This window comes from Choloepus didactylus, chromosome 5, assembly GCF_015220235.1.
Source record: "Choloepus didactylus isolate mChoDid1 chromosome 5, mChoDid1.pri, whole genome shotgun sequence".
Classification (NCBI taxonomy): Eukaryota; Metazoa; Chordata; class Mammalia; order Pilosa; family Megalonychidae; genus Choloepus; species Choloepus didactylus.
Genome location: NC_051311.1, coordinates 158183408 through 158196654, shown reverse-complemented (window position 1 = coordinate 158196654; position 13247 = coordinate 158183408). Strand labels below are relative to the sequence as shown.

Below are 13247 nucleotides of genomic sequence, written 5' to 3'. Positions count from 1 at the left end.
CACTCATGGCTCAGTACAGCTTTAAAGGGACAGCCTGTTTTAACCCTACCATGCTCACTCACCCAGATATACCACCTTTCTCGGTCCTCCTCCATTCCATCATTCTAGAATGCTTTGCCTGATTCTCTCAGCTTATCCATTCTAACATCCTCCCCAAAAACATCTTTTGAGGAAGAGTCTGGTACACAGTCCACACCAATCTCCTTCTATCTGCCTCTCTCCATCCCCAATGGTTTAGCCATTGATTATTTGCCCAGATTGATGTAATTATTTAATGTCACAGGAAAATAAACATGCTATGAAATAACTGGTTACTACAAAGTGAAGGGTAGAGGATGACTACTTTTGGTAAAGAAATAAAATAAAACAATATCAGCATGCATAGAAAAAACTGTAGAGTTAGAGATGCAAATATCAACAGCATTTAGTTCAATTCAGTGATTAAATATTCTTCCTTTTGCTTTTGTGTATTTTTTTTTTTTGAAATATGATTATTTCTGAAGCTCAGAAAACAAGCCACTGGTGGGAAAGTTATTAAATGCCAGGAGTTAGGAGTCCATCAGCCAGGTTCTGTACCCCAGGAGGATGGCGCCAACCCAGTGCTGGGGTCAAGGCCAGAGGTGGAAACTGTTCTTTACTTTTCATGTCAGAATACTGTTTACCAGAATGTTTCCCTGCATTTGATGTTCTCACTGTACTTACATTTCATGGGACTCTATGAATGTTAACTGGCACAACAGCAAAATGATGCTAGCAACTTTGGTTTTGAATTGCTATGAAATAGAACTTCCATATTATATAAAACACCCTAGATCCCAAAGCAATTTGGACAGAGAATAAAAATGTATATGCAGGGCCTCCCTGAGAAGCTGGGGGAAAACACAGAGGTGTAGGGCTTCCTCACCTGGATTGTTGCTGATGTTCTCACAAACATTGAGGACTGGCAATTTGATGTGCTGAGCCCTCTATCACGGGACTTGCCCTTTGAAGCTCGTCACTGTAAAGGAGAGGCTAAATCTGCTTATAATTGTGCCTAGGAGTCTGCCCCTGAGTACCTCTTTGTTGCTCAGTTGTGGCCCTCTCTCTCTAGCTAAGCCAACTTGGCAGGTGAAATCACTGTCCTCCCCTCTACGTGGGATCTGACTCCCAGGGATGTAAATCTCCCTGGCAACAGGGGATATGACTCCAGGGGATGAATCTGGACCTGGCATCATGGGATTGAGAACATCTTCTTAACCAAAAGGGGGATGCGAAATGAAACAAAATGACGTTTCAGTGGCTGAGAGATACCAAATGGAGTCAAGAGGTCACTCTGGTATTCTTATGCGCTATATAGATAACCTGTTTTAGATTTTAATGCATTGGAATAGCTAGAAGTAAATACCTGAAACTATCAAACTCCAAACCAGTAGCCTTGACTCTTGAAGACGATTGTATACCAATGTACATTACAAGGGGTGACAGTGTGATTGTGAAAGCTTTGTGGATCACACTCCCTTTATCCAGTGTATGGGTGGATGAGTAGAATAATGGGGACAAAAAACTAAATGAAAAATAGGGTGGGAAAGGGGGGTTTTCAGGTGTTCTTCTTTACTTTTATTTTTTATTCTTATTTTCACTTTTTCTGGTACACGGAAAATGTTCAAAAAATAGACTGGGGTGATGAATGCACAACTATATGTTGGTACTGTGAACAACTGATTGTACACTTTGAATGTATGGTATGTGAATATATCTCAATAAAATTGAATAAAAACAAAACAAACAAACAAACAAACAAAAAACACCCTGGAAATCAAGTGCTCCTGCAACAGAACACCCCCTTGACTAAACTACTGATTTTGATGGTTTTCTCTGACCTCCCTTCATTTTCAGCTTTCACTGCCAATCTATTTTTGTTTCATGGGTTCTGGAAAAGGTAATTTTTCTAACAACAACAATGACATGAACGTTTGCTTAGCAATGACTAGTTGATGGCCTTGCTCTAAATCTATCGATATTTGGTCTTGCTGTTTAAATACTCTGCAGAGTCCAAAGGGAGTACCAAAATCCAAACTACCTTGACATGAACAAATTTGAATGGGGTGTGTCTCATTTTTTTTAACAAAGGGTCTTTGCAAAGTTACCAAACATAGAACAGCAGATTACACATACATTGGTGTAAACGAGGCTCAAAAACTCCAGCTTTTCTCCCAAAATGTTAAGACTGTGGAGGAGTACTTTATTCAAATAGCAATGACAAATAACCTACATATCTTGCTCTTAAAAAAAAAAGGTTCATTGCTTAAAAATCTATTAGCAACAGGCGGGGCAAGATGGTGGACTGGTGAGCTGTATGTTTTAGTTACTCCTCCAGGAAAGTAGGTAGAAAGCCAGGAACTGCGTGGATTGGACACCACGGAGCAATCTGACTTTGAGCATACTTCATACAACACTCATGAAAACGTGGAACTGCTGAGATCAGCGAAATCTGTAAGTTTTTGTGGCCAGGGGACCCGCACCCCTCCCTGCCAGGCTCAGTCCCGTGGGAGGAAGGGCTGTCAGCTCCAGGAAGGAGAAGGGAGAACTGCAGTGGCAGCCCTTATCGGAAACTCATTCTACTGATCCAAACTCCAACCATAGATAGACTGAGACCAGACACCAGAGAATCTGAGAGCAGCCAGCCCAGCAGAGAGGAGACAGGCGTAGAAAAAAACAGCACGAAAAACTCCAAAATAAAAGCGGAGGATTTTTGGAGTTCTGGTGAACATAGAAAGGGGAAGGGCAGAGCTCAGGCCCTGAGGCTCATATGCAAATCCCAAAGAAAAGCTGATCTCTCTGCCCTGTGGACCTTTCCTTAATGGCCCTAATTGCTTTGTCTCTTAGCATTTCAATAACCCATTAGATCTGTGAGGAGGGCCCTTTTATTTATTTTTTTTTAATCCTTTTTTCTTTTTCTAAAACAATTACTCTAAGAAGCCCAATACAGAAAGCTTCAAAGACTTGCAATTTGGGCAGGTCAAGACAAGAGCAGAACTAAGAGAGCTCTGAGACAAAAGGCAATAATCCAGTGGCTGAGAAAATTCACTAAACACCACAACTTCCCAAGAAAACGGGGGTGTCCGCTCATAGCCATCATCCTGGTGGACAGGAAACACTCCTGCCCATCACCAGCCCCATAGCCCAGAACTGCCCCAGACAACCCAGTGTGACGGAAGTGCTTCAAATAACAGGCACACACCACAAAACTGGGCGTGGACATTAGCCTTCCCTGCAACCTCAGTTGATTGTCCCAGAGTTGGGAAGGTGGAGCAGTGTGAACTAACAAAGCCCCATTCACCCATCATTTCAGCAGACTGGGAGCCTCCCTACACAGCCCAGCAGCCCAGAACTGCCCTGGGGGGACGGCACTCACCAGTGACATAGCACAGTCATCCCTCAACAGAGGACCAGGGGGTGCACAGCCTGGAAGAGGGACCCACTCGCAAGTCTCAGGAGCCATACGCCAATAACAAGGACTTGTGGGTCATTGGCAGAGACAAACTGTGGCAGGACTGAACTGAAGGATTAGACTATTGCAGCAGCTTTAAAACTCCAGGATCACCAAGGAGATTTGATTGTTAGAGCCACCCCTCCTCCCTGACTGCCCAGAAACATGCCCCATATACAGGGCAGGCAACACCAACTACACACGCAAGCTTGGTACACCAATTGGATCCCACAAGACTCACTCCCCCACTCACCACAAAGGCAAAGCAGGGGAGAACTGGCTTGAGAACAGGTGGCTCGTGGACGCCAACTGCTGGTTAGTTAGAGAAAGTGTACTCCACGAAGCTGTAGATCTGATAAATTAGAGATAAGGACTTCAATTGGTCTACAAATCCTAAAAGAACCCTATCAAGTTAAGCAAATGCCAAGAGGCCAAAAACAACAGAAAATTATAAAGCATATGAAAAAACCAGACGATATGGATAACCAAAGCCCAAGCACCCAAATCAAAAGACCAGAAGAGACACAGCACCTAGAGCAGCTACTCAAAGAACTAAAGATGAACAATGAGACCATAGTACGGGATACAAAGGATATCAAGAAGACCCTAGAAGAGCATAAAGAAGACATTGCAAGACTAAATAAAAAAATAGATGATCTTATGGAAATTAAAGAAACTGTTGACCAAATTAAAAAGATTCTGGACACTCATAGTACAAGACTACAGGAAGTTGAACAACGAATCAGTGACCTGGAAGATGACAGAATGGAAAATGAAAGCATAAAAGAAAGAATGGGGAAAAAAATTGAAAAAATTGAAATGGACCTCAGAGATATGATAGATAATATAAAACGTCTGAATATAAGACTCATTGGTGTTCCAGAAGGGGAAGAAAAGGGTAAAGGTCTAGGAAGAGTATTCAAAGAAATTGTTGGGGAAAATCTCCCAAATCTTCTAAACAACATAAATACACAAATCATAAATGCTCAGCGAACTCCAAATAGAATAAATCCAAATAAACCCACTCCAAGACATATTCTGATTACACTGTCAAACACGGAAGAGAAGGAGCAAGTTCTGAAAGCAGCAAGAGAAAAGCAATTCACCACATACAAATGAAACAGCATAAGACTAAGTAGTGACTACTCAGCAGCCACCATGGAGGCGAGAAGACAGTGGCACGATATATTTAAAATTCTGAGTGAGAAAAATTTCCAACCAAGAATACTTTATCCAGCAAAGCTCTCCTTCAAATCTGAGGGAGAGCTTAAATTTTTCACAGACAAACAAATGCTGAGAGAATTTGCTAACAAGAGACCTGCCCTACTGGGGATACTCAAGGGAGCCCTACAGACAGAGAAACAAAGAAAGGACAGAGAGACTTGGAGAAAGGTTCAGGGCTAAAGAGATTCGGTATGGGTACAATAAAGGATGTTAATAGAGAGAGGGGAAAATATATATGACAAACATAAACCAAAGGATAAGACAGCTGATTCAAGAAATGCCTTCATGGTTATAATGTTGAATGTAAATGGATTAAACTCCCCAATTAAAAGATATAGATTTGCAGAATGGATCAAAAAAAAATGAACCATCAATATGTTGCATACAAGAGACTCATCTTAGACACAGGGACACAAAGAAACTGAAAGTGAAAGGATGGAAAAAAATATTTCATGCAAGCTACAGCCAAAAGAAAGCAGGTGTAGCAATATTAATCTCAGATAAAATAGACTTTAAATGCAGGGATGTTTTGAGAGACAAAGAAGGCCACTACATACCAATAAAAGGGGCAATTCAACAAGAAGAAATAACAATCATAAATGTCTATGCACCCAATCAAGGTGCCACAAAATACATGAGAGAAACACTGGAAAAACTAAAGGAAGCAATTGATGTTTCCACAATAATTGTGGGAGACTTCAACACATCACTCTCTCCTATAGATAGATCAACCAGACAGAAGACCAATAAGGAAATTGAAAACCTAAACAGTCTGATGAATGAATTAGATTTAACAGACATATATAGAACATTACATCCCAAATCACCAGGATACACATACTTTTCTAGTGCTCATGGAACTTTCTCCAGAATAGATCATATGCTGGGACATAAAACAAGCCTCAATAAATTTAAAAAGATTGAAATTATCCAAAGCACATTCTCTGACCACAATGGAATACAATTAGAAGTCAATAACCATCAGAGACTTAGAAAATTCACAAATACCTGGAGGTTAAACAACACCCTCCTAAACAATCAGTGGGTTAACGAAGAAATAGCAAGAGAAATTGCTAAATATATAGAGACGAATGAAAATGAGAACACAACATACCAAAACCTATGGGATGCAGCAAAAGCAGTACTGAGGGGGAAATTTATAGCACTAAACGCATATATTAAAAAGGAAGAAAGAGCCAAAATCAAAGAACTAATGGGTCAACTGAAGAAGATAGAAAATGAACAGCAAATCAATTCTAAACCAAGTAGAAGAAAAGAAATAACAAGGATTAAAGCAGAAATAAATGACATAGAGAACAAAAAAACAATAGAGAGGATAAATATCACCAAAAGTTGGTTCTTTGAGAAGATCAACAAGATTGACAAGCCCCTAGCTAGACTGACAAAATGAAAAAGAGAGAAGACCCATATAAACAAAATAATGAATGAAAAATGTGACATAACTGCAGATCATGAAGAAATTAAAAAGATTATAAGAGGATACTATGAACAAGTGTATGGCAAAAAACTGGATAATGTAGAGGAAATGGACAATTTCCTGGAAACATATGAACAACCTCGACCAGAGAAGAAATAGAAGGCCTCAATCAACCCCTTACAAGCAAAGAGATCCAATCAGTCATCAAAAATCTTCCCACAAATAAATGCCCAGGGCCAGATGGCTTCACAGGGGAATTCTACCAAACTTTCCAGAACGAACTGACACCAATCTTACTCAAACTCTTTCAAAACATTGAAGAAAATGGAACACTACCTAACTCATTTTATGAAGCTAACATCAATCTAATACCAAAACCAGGCAAAGATGCTACAAAAAAGGAAAACTACCGGCCAATCTCCCTAATGAATATAGATGCAAAAACCCTCAACAAAATACTTGCAAATCGAATCCAAAGACACATTAAAAAAATCATACACCATGACCAAGTGGGGTTCATTCCAGGCATGCAAGGATGGTTCAACATAAGAAAATCAATGTATTACAACACATTAACAATTTGAAAGGGAAAAATCAAATGATCGTCTCAATAGATGCTGAAAAAGCTTTTGACAAAATCCAACATTCGTTTTTGATTAAAAACACTTCAAAAGGTAGGAATTGAAGTTAACTTCCTCAATATGATAAAGAGAATATATGAAAAACCCACAGCCAGCATAGTTCTCAATGGTGAGTGACTGAAAGCCTTCCCTCTAAGATCAGGAACAAGACAAGTATGCCCGCTGTCACCACCGTTATTCAACATTGTGCTGGAAGTGCTAGCCAGGGCAATCCGGCAAGACAAAGAAATAAAAGGCATCCAAATTGGAAAAGAAGAAGTAAACTGTCATTGTTTGCAGATGATATGATCTTATATCTGGAAAACCTTGAGAAATCAACGATACAGCTACTAGAGCTAATAAACAAATTTAGCAAAGTAGCAGGATACGAGATTAATGCACATAAGTCAATGATGTTTCTATATGCTAGAAATGAACAAACTGAAGAGACACTCAAGAAAAAGATACCATTTTCAATAGCAACTAAAAAAATCAAGTACCTAGGAATGAACTTAACCAAAGATGTACAAGACCTATACAAAGAAAACTACATAACTCTACTAAAAGAAATAGAAGGGGACCTTAAAAGATGGAAAAATATTCCATGTTCATGGATAGGAAGGCTAAATGTCATTAAGATGTCAATTCTACCCAAACTCATCTACAGATTCAATGCAATCCCAATCAAAATTCCAACAACCTACTTTGCAGACTTGGAAAAGCTAGTTATCAAATTTATTTGGAAAGGGAAGATGCCTCGAATTGCTAAAGACACTCTAAAAAAGAAAAACGAAGTGGGAGGACTTATACTCCCTGACTTTGAAACTTATTATAAAGCCACAGTAGTCAAAACAGCATGGTACTGGCACAAAGATAGACATATAGATCAATGGAATCGAATTGAGAATTCAGAGATAGACCCCCAGATCTATGGCCGACTGATCTTTGATAAGGCCCCCAAAGTCACTGAACTGAGTCATAATGGTCTTTTCAACAAATGGGGCTGGGAGAGTTGGATATCCATATCCAAAAGAATGAAAGAGGACCCCTACCTCACCCCCTACACAAAAATTAACTCAAAATGGACCAAAGATCTCAACATAAAAGAAAGTACCATAAAACTCCTAGAAGATAATGGAGGAAAACATCTTCAAGACCTTGTATTAGGCGGCCACTTCCTTGACTTTACACCCAAAGCACAAGCAACAAAAGAAAAAAATAGATAAATGGGAACTCCTCAGGCTTAGAAGTTTCTGCACCTCAAAGGAATTTCTCAAAAAGGTAAAGAGGCAGCCAACTCAATGGGAAAAAATTTTTGGAAACCATGTATCTGAAAAAAGACTGATATCTTGCATATACAAAGAAATCCTACAACTCAATGACAATAGTACAGTCGGCCCAATTATAAAATGGGCAAAAGATATGAAAAGACAGTTCTCTGAAGAGGAAATACAAATGGCCAAGAAACACATGAAAAAATGTTCAGTTTCACTAGCTATTAGAGAGATGCAAATTAAGACCACAATGAGATACCATCTAACACCGGTTAGAATGGCTGCCATTAAACAAACAGGAAACTACAAATGCTGGAGGGGATGTGGAGAAATTGGAACTCTTATTCATTGTTGGTGGGACTGTATAATGGTTCAGCCACTCTGGAAGTCAGTCTGGCAGTTCCTTAGAAAACTAGATATAGAGCTACCATTCGATCCAGCGATTGCACTTCTCGGTATATACCCGGAAGATCGGAAAGCAGTGACACGAACAGATATCTGCACGCCAATGTTCATAGCAGCATTATTCACAATCGCCAAGAGATGGAAACAACCCAAATGTCCTTCAACAGATGAGTGGATAAATAAAATGTGGTATATACACACGATGGAATGCTACACAGCAGTAAGAAGAAACGATCTCATGAAACATATGACAACATGGATGAACCTTGAAGACATAATGCTGAGAGAAATAAGCCAGGCACAAAAAGAGAAATATTATATGCTACCACTAATGTGAACTTTGAAAAATGTAAAACAAATGGTTTATAATGTAGAATGTAGGGGAACTAGCAATAGAGAGCAATTAAGGAAGGGGGAACAATAATCCAAGAAGAACAGATAAGCTATTTAACGTTCCAGGGATGCCCAGGAATGACTATGGTCTGTTAATTTCTGATGGATATAGTAGAAACAAGTTCACAGAAATGTTGCTATATTAGGTAACTTTCTTGGGGTAAAGTAGGAACATGTTGGAAGTAAAGCAGTTATCTTAGGTTAGTTGTCTTTTTCTTACTCCCTTGTTATGGTCTCTTTGAAATGTTCTTTTATTGTATGTTTTTTTGTTTGTTTGTTTGTGTTTTTCATACATTGATTTAAAAAAAAAAAAACAAGGAAAAAATATGTAGAGCCCCCTTGAGGAGCCTGTGGAGAATGCAGGGGTATTGGCCTACGCCACCTCGATGGTTGCTAACATGACCACAGACATAGGGGACTGGTGGTTTGATGGGTTAAGCCTTCTACCATAGGTTTTGCCCTTGGGAAGATGGTTGCTGCAAAGGAGAGGCTAGGCCTCCCTATAATTGTGCCTAAGAGCCTCCTCCCGAATGCCTCTTTGTTGCTCAGATGTGGCCCTCTCTCTCTAGCTAAGCCAACTTGAAAGGTGAAATCACTGCCCTCCCCGCTACGTGGGATCAGACACCCAGGGGAGTGAATCTCCCTGGCAACGTCGAATATGACTCCCGGGGAGGAATGTAGACCTGGCATCGTGGGATGGAGAACATCTTCTTGACCAAAAGGGGGATGTGAAAGGAAATGAAATAAGCTTCAGTGGCAGAGAGATTCCAAAAGGAGCCGAGAGGTCACTCTGGTGGGCATTCTTACGCACAATTTAGGCAACCCTTTTTAGGTTCTAAAGAATTGGGGTAGCTGGTAGTGGATACCTGAAACTATCAACCTACAACCCAGAACCCATGAATCTCGAAGACAATTGTATAAAAATGTAGCTTATGAGGGGTGACAATGGGATTGGGAAAGCCATAAGGACCACACTCTACTTTGTCTAGTTTATGGATGGATGAGTAGAAAAATAGGGGAAGGGAACAAACAAACAAACAGACAAAGGTACCCAGTGTTCTTTTTTACTTCAATTGCTCTTTTTCACTTTAATTATTATTCTTGTTATTTTGTGTGTGTGCTAATGAAGGTGTCAGGGATTGATTTTGGTGATGAATGTACAACTATGTAATGGTACTGTGAACAATCAAATGTACGATTTGTTTTGTATGACTGCGTAGTATGTGAATATATCTCAATAAAATGAAGATAAAAAAAATCTATTAGCAATGTATAGAGATTTTTATACACTAAGGTACTTCCCAAAGTTCTCTGCCTTTTCACACTGCAGCATTTCCAGGATGGGTCAAGAATTACTATAAAGCCCAAGAAACAAAACAAATAAAAAAATAAACCTAGACTATTTGTTGCATTACCATCACCTCTCCACTATACTCCCTCACCTGCCTTTTACAGTGAGTCAGCATATCCACCTTTGTCACAAAGTTTTCCAGGCACCAGGAAAGAAAGGTATAGAAAGAATTCTATAATAGCAATGACATAAATTTTCGGGAAAAAATGATTTAAAATCAAAATATTGTATCATCACAACAAATACCAAAATATAGCTTGCTTTGCCCTTGGGCAACCAAGAAAAATTGAATTCTTTTTATACCCCCAAAATTAAAGAGATTTGCTGGAAATAAAGAGTGCTCAGTGCTTGCAACCCAAGTTAATTAATACTTTGATTTGATCAGTCCAAATCATAGAAATAAATTCCTTTGTTAGAGCAAGGGGAAAAAATTTCCATTTCAGGACAAAGTTACTCAGGACGAAAGGAAGGCATGTCTTTGGTGAGAGAACTGCCTGCTGTTGGATGATTTCTTGCTAATGTTTTTGAAGCTTTTGAACTTCTTGATTTTCTTGGCTTTTCGGATCTGCCACTCCTTCTCTCTATTTATATTTGCCAACATTGCTGTTCACAGTCAGATCAACAAAAGGAGGCACCTTGAAACTGACAGAACAACTTGAAGCAAATTTAAGTTATTGACATTATAGATTCATTTCAGAGAATGGGAATCATGTGCTTGAATGTATGACTTCAAGGCTTCTTGGGCTGACTTATGAAGGAAGTAGTTCTTTCCAAATTTGTCAAGCTGAGACTGAACGTCAGAAATTTTGGGCCAGGAAAACTCAAATTCACTCAATGGAACCCTGGATTGCTTCAAATAATGAAGGAAACCCAATTCTGCAAAATGAGCAAGGCACGTTCTCTTCCATTTTGGCCTCTGGCTGTTCCACCCACACAATGAACACATTCCTTAGGGTTTATCTGGAGCATCATACTGAACAATCCAGTGGACTTCAGGAATACCCATCCCTGGAGCTGCCACATCTGTATACAACAGCACCCCCAAAATCTGCATTGCAGAACTGGAAGAAGTAGTGGTTGTTTGCTTCTGCCTTCCATAAATGGCCAAGACAGGCAAATCAATGTAGTCCAGCAACTTGTAGCTGTATTTTATAGACTTATGGGATGAAACGAACACCATCATTTTCTTCTTTTGGTTCTTCTTACGGAATGTAAAGAGCAGAAAGAATCTCTTTTCAGAGGGACAAACTAGGTATCTCTGCTCAAGACCATCCACTGTGGCATTAGTTTTATCATCATCAACACCAACATACAATGGCTCCTTTTTCAGAGAAATTCTTGCCAGGTCTTCAACTTTTCAAGTATGGTCTGTTTGCATATTGACAGAAGTTTAATAACTTGCTTTAATTCCTCTTCAAATCCAATATCTAAGATATGATCAGCTTCATCAATAAACAGACAGTGTAAGTTTTTATACATAAAACTTGGGCTACTCTGTGAATGGTCCAGGATTTGACTTGGCGTGGCCACAGTGATTTTGATCCCATTAGCAAGTTTCTTATCAACCCATATGTGTGGACCTAGTGAGTCATTAGCTCCTTAGGCACACCAAAATCTGCATGACCAATTCCCTAGCAGGTGAGAGAATAAGACTCTCTCACTCCATTCCTGGGCATGAATTTTAACTTAACAATAAGCTCAACAGCAGGGGGCAGAAATGCCAGGTTTTTGCCCCTGCCTGTTTTTGTGGCCGCTAGAAGATCTCTGCCTTCCACAAGTGATCTGATACCATTATGCTGAATTCCAGTCATGTTCATAAAGCCCTTATAGCTTTTATCACCTTCAGAGTATTTTCATCGACAAGATTAGTTAGAGATGCAAATGCAGCAGCCTCAAAAGCTCCTGTCAGTCCCAGGGGCAAGCTGGAACTTCATTGTCATCTTCTTCATCTGGCTTCTCCACACTATTTTCTGTTTCTTCAGGAGCTTCTGCACCTTCTTCACACTCCTCTTTGTCTTCAGTTTTTGCTTATTTATTTTTAACCTTTTACATTTTTTACTGTTTCTTTAAACGTGTCTATTTGGGCTTCTGACAAGCCTACATTCATAGATGGCTTTAGGGACTTTTAAACTTTTCCCACTTGCACGGTTTCTTCAGACACATCTCCATTTTGGGTTTCTGATAGGCTCACCTCTGAGGCCCCCTGTAGCATTAACTTTCATGTGCTTCTCGCTCTTCTTGTGCAGGAGTTTCATCCATAAGTGGAGACATGACGTTGGTGGAGCACCTTCTCTGCAGCACCACAGAGGGGTTCCTGACCATGGATTTTTATCTTAAACCATCCTCTCCGGTCGTTTGATGAATATGATTTTTGTTTTCCTACCAATACCATACTAGCCTTGAAGGCAGGGACCATGTCTTAATTTGGAGGCATAAGGAGTCTCCTGTTTAAGTGTATTTCCTCGACCCAGACATATCTGGATTCATCTCCTACCTCCCCTTCACTTAGCAACCACACACCCTTATCTACTTCCTCCAAACCTCATTTTCCTTGTAGGCAAAATGGAGATAAAAATAGTTTCTGTAATTCTGAGGATTAAAAGAGATGCAGTCACAACGTGCTCGTCACAACTCCCGGCACAGAGTTAGTAAGAAATAAATGTGATCATCACGATTGTTCACTCCCGTAGCCCTGACGCATAGCCCAGTCATGAAATACGTAAGAATCAATGCTGCAAAGCTCTCAGAGAGGAAGTGGTCCACCCTCCCACTTTACAGAGGAGGATGCAAATGCCAGGAGCGCTGCATCGAAGCACGTCGCTGGCACCCTCCAAGTCAGCATCCGCCAAATACATTGTTATGGGTTCATGAATTCATGGTTTACTTTTTCATACACGATACTTGCTAATCAGCATGCTATGAGAATTGATGAGTGGTAAGCCAATCTGAGCTCTGCTGACAACAGATACCCAAAAGGTATTTCAAAGCTTTGATTCAATGTGATTCTCAGGATTGAAGGGATGAAAGCTTCCATTGGATCAAGATCAAACATGCCCCAAGGGTGTGTAATACA

The 13247-nt window shown here is 39.9% G+C and overlaps 1 protein-coding gene and 1 pseudogene across 1 annotated transcript in view; both read right to left on the bottom strand.

Moving 5' to 3' along the window:
• The window catches only part of DDC (dopa decarboxylase), a 111496-nt gene that overhangs the window by 34693 nt on the left and 63556 nt on the right, over positions 1 to 13247 (bottom strand). The window lies entirely within an intron of this gene.
• Positions 10640 to 12606, bottom strand: LOC119534627 (annotated as a pseudogene).